The sequence below is a fragment of the Xiphophorus maculatus genome, chromosome 21, assembly GCF_002775205.1.
Source record: "Xiphophorus maculatus strain JP 163 A chromosome 21, X_maculatus-5.0-male, whole genome shotgun sequence".
NCBI lineage: Eukaryota > Metazoa > Chordata > Actinopteri > Cyprinodontiformes > Poeciliidae > Xiphophorus > Xiphophorus maculatus.
In genome coordinates this window covers 26,020,260-26,024,991 of record NC_036463.1, presented here as the reverse complement: position 1 = coordinate 26,024,991, position 4,732 = coordinate 26,020,260, and positions in this window count along the sequence as shown.

Sequence of the window (4,732 nt, the reverse complement as noted above, 5' to 3'; positions counted from 1 at the left end):
GAAACTTTTTTCTCAGAAATTTCCCAGAAAAATACGGAAATTTCTGAATTTGAAAAGTTGCAAATTTGCTTGAAAAAACTTGTAAATTTCAAGGTTTCCAAAGTAAAAACATTTCAGCTGTTGAAACTCTGAAATTTCTGTTTCTGCTAAAAAATTTCTGAGATTGATTTAATTTTTTGTTTGATTTTTCTTGCAAATGTTCAACTTTTCGACCTCAGAAATATCCTGGGGGGTTTTTCCAAGAAAACTTCTGAGTTTTTTGTTTCTTATTTTTTCAAGTTCTGAAATTCCCATGGTTTTTTGTGTAGAAAATTTCTGAGATTAGTCTCAAAATTTGTGAGTTTTTGGTAGAAATTTCCTCCTCTTGTTTCTGTCTACGTTGGCCCTGATTCGCTGCTTCAGTGGAGAAACTCCCAGCCGACGGTCACATAGACATGCTAACACGTAGCCTGTAGCTTTGGTTTCGCTGCTGCTTCTCGTTCCACCTGCAGGGGAAGCGGAGGGGGAAACAGCTCCGTCTTTTGTGTTTTTTCCTGCAGGATGAAGATGTAAAGTGTAATTGTCTGGCACTGACTGTAACCACACAAGCTGCAGTTTCTGGCGCACGCAGACGGTAGTTACGTCTCACATCCGCACCTCACAGCCCGTCACCTCTGAGGCCTTAAAACCTCTGTGCATCATCTCACTGATAGTTTCTGCAATAATCCAGAAACCAATAATCTGAACCTACAACTGACTTTAATTATTTACCAGCAGCTCAGGCTTTAAAAGATGGATAATTATGATGTTTTCTTTAAAATCCATTATTTATTCCTAAGGATTTGAACAGACTGTGATGTACAGCTCTGTGTTGGGAGAAAAACAGCCTTTACTTTTGAATTTCAGTGCATTTATCAACATTTCTCTCACCTTCGGCTCGTCTTTCTCCATAAATTTGCACATCATTGAAACCAGTTGGTCCCCATGTATAAACATAATGGACTTAGCATTTATCCTAATAATTAAACTCTGTGACACTGCAGCTTGGTGGAATATATCATTGTAGATGTGGTGCATGGATACTTGCTGAAAAAGAACAATAAAAATCATCAAACAATTTCCTTCTGGCTGCATTTATGTACAACAGAACCGACATTTTTATCACATAAATCAACAAAAATCACTTCTGAAGTATTAATCATTTTCTCTGCAGCTGTAAAACTCAATCACATTCTGCAAATTTTCTAAAAAGAAGATTTATTTATTTATTTATGAATCAAAAATAATTACACTTAATCCACAACGAGATTCCTTATTAATCACCTTAAGACCAATTTTTTTATTTTTTAACCAAACAAAATGAAAGATACATTAATTCTCTCATCTACATCTGCAGGGAAAAGGCAAACTTTCTAAATAAAGATGCAAAATACACCAAATTACAATCACTGCTCTGCAAAAACAGAATTACTGAATATTTTTGGTATAAAAAGTACTCCATACAACATCGCCCACTGATCTACACTGAAAAAAAAGGAAATCTAGCTTAATCAAATTAAGATTGTTGAACTTACTTTATTTACATTTGTTTCACATGACAGTTTCATAAACTTCATATATTTACTTGAAGAAACGTAATCTGATTACTTGTAACAAACTAACTCAATTTTTTAAAATTGGGTTATCTGATTTCTTTTTTCAGTGTAAGCCTATTTTCCTGTTAGTTTACATTATAAATCCATTTATGAGACTCAGTGATGCTAAAAACAACAATATTTTATATTCAATATTCAATATTTCTTTATTTAATTAGGAAACTGATTATTTTCTCCAGGTTTTTAGTGTGTCGTAAATTCTTCATATAAAAATGAAATATGTAAATATGTTTAATGAGGACATTATGACAGAAATTATTAAATTAACACACCTTTAAAAATATGAAAACTCCCAAAAAACATATTACACGTTTTTAGATTATCCTGAAATTAGCCAGAATAGCTAAAATGCAGAATATTCACGTATATGTATTATTTACAGGTTTGGCTTCATTACTGCTCTGAATATGTTGTTGTTTTTTTCAGCAAATGGAAATTTTTATCAAGCATCCAGTTAATGATTAATCGATTACTAAATTAGTTCACAGTTATTTCAATAATCAATTAGTTTGGTGTATCATACATGTATTCTGTTAATATCCCCTGTATAGTCCTTCACACTTCTACCACCTGCATTTTGCCCAAACAGCAACTATTAGTCTAAAATTAGTCACTAATTTTCAGAATTTTATCAAATAATTTAAACACCTCTTAGAAATTAAAGGTGACCTATTATGCTTCCTTGAACCGTTTTGGATCGGTGTATGGTTTTGGATCGGTGTATGGTTTTGGATCGGTGTATGGTTTTGGATCGGTGTATGGTTTTGGATCGGTGTATGGTCTATACAAAGCATGTTCTTCACATTTCTTGAACAAAATCATTTTTATATAATGATATTTTTGTCCTGCGCTTCTTTCAGAATGATCTGTTCTAATCTTGTCACTTTAAATCTCTGATGTGGCGACAAAACACTGAATGTCCAAACTTCCTGATCACAAACTGAAACGATTATGTCTTCCTCAGAAAGGATGTCATTACTCTCCATCAAGCATAAGGAATGTCAAATAAAGTCGCAGTTATCTTCCTTGTTTGGTTGACAATTCTCTTCAATTTATCCAGTTTAATTGTTAAAAACTTTAAAATAAATGTTAGAATGAATTGAGAAGTTTTATAAATGTGATTCGTGTTTATTTTGTGAATAAAAATCATTCTTGGTGATAGTTTCTGTTGCTGACAGGGAAGTAAAAGTGGGATAATCCGGAAAGGAGCGATGATGTAAAAGCTTTTGCAGCAGGTTCTCTTTTCTTCTCTTTTCTTTTCAAATGAAATCTTACCTGTGAGATCAAACACTTAAACCGAGTAAAATGATTTCTGGAAAGAACCTTTGGGAGTTTTCTCTTATCCTCAGACATTTGTCTTTGTTAGAACGGCTAACAGTAAAATTACATTTAATATCCTTGATTTATTTATTTTTTGTAACTTGAATGTTGAATCTAATTTAATAGAAATATCTGATTACAGTTTTACAGTAGACATAATTATTGATCAATATGTATCAAAACTCTTTATTCAGTATCTGAGGTATTTTAACTTTACATTTGGTAGCAGTAGCTCTACTAAGATCAATGTTTTCTTGAATGTTTCATTCATTTCAGTCTGAGCTGATTTATTTGAGCCATTAGTTTTTTCAAGAGCTCAAATTATGCAACACAAGCCAAAAGACGACACTTTCACAATAGCGACTATAACCTAAAAACAACTCCAGTAAAACAAATGCGCAGTTTTTGTTACAAAATATTGAAAACATATTCCTACTTATTTATAAAATAAACATACCTTGTGTTTCCATCAAGGGGCTGCTAAAAATAAAACAGATTATATGAACTCCGTTACAACTGCCTGCGGTCTGTTATTGTTGTAAAGCTGCAGTAAAATAAAATAAAAAATATATAAATAAAAAATAAAAGCATTTAACACGAAACCGGAAGTTATTCATATTTAAAATTTAGTAAAGTGTTTATGTAAAAAAACGTATTTAATTTTGAAAAAAATCCTGATATAGCTTTAAACTTAGCAACAGACTCTTAGATTATTATTAATCTAAACTGGGCTAAGAGAAACATTCATGAAGTTTATTTGAACAACTAGAGAATATGTTGCAAAGAAATTCAAGAATTCAGAATATTGCAACTTATTATAAAACAATGGTTAAAAGAAATAATTCAGAGTATCTTCATGACCCCATGAAAAAGTAGGTGCATAAATTATTAGAACAATAACACAAAAATTATTATTTTTCACGGTTTTGTTTTATTTCGAAAAAGCCTCGCCGGAAGTGTCGTGCCGGTCCGGCCTAGCTCGTCTCTGCGGTTTGTTGTTGGTGGCCGTTCAGCCATTTCCATGCAATGCTAAACAGAATATTCGACCTATTTAGTGAGGTTATGCGAATTGTTATTAAACGAGGGGGTATCTTCTTAATTTATAGGCTGTTGTAACTTTATTTTCGGTTTGTTTGTCTGTGTATCACGTAGCGTTAGCCTCCGTACCTCTACGTGTCTCGCGCTTAAAGGTAAGTCAACGACAGCTGCTACCTAGCTAAGAGGCTAAGGCTAGCAAGGATAATTTAGTTTAATGTGTATATTATTCTCTGATAGCATGTTTGTTGGTATCGCAGGGTATTTTAACTGTTATTGCCAGCTGGCATTAGTTATAAATAACCTTTTTAATTATTCATATTTTTGTGAAATCGAACGAGACTGTTTAGATGTTTAGACTGTTTAGAAAGAAGCTAAAGCTAACAAAATAAAACCATAATACAAGCTAAAGTTTTTAAACAACAAGCATTGTGAAAACTTTATTTCGAAATTGGCGTGTTTCCCTTAAACAAATTTATTTTAAAAACAAACATAATCAGTGGAAACGCAGCTAATGACTGATGATATTCTTCCTTTAACAGAAACCAATTCAGCTTGTAATATTACTTAAGTACCAGGGTTTCGACCTCTCCCCTGAAGTCCCGAAAGAGGGTGAAAAGACCTGAGTCCAAACTGACGATTCTGATGGCTCAAATTAGCATCCCTTTTTCCAATTGTAAACGTGGCCATTGACCGTCAGGCCAGAAAGGAGGAGTGGAAAATCATGCAAAACTGGTTATAGC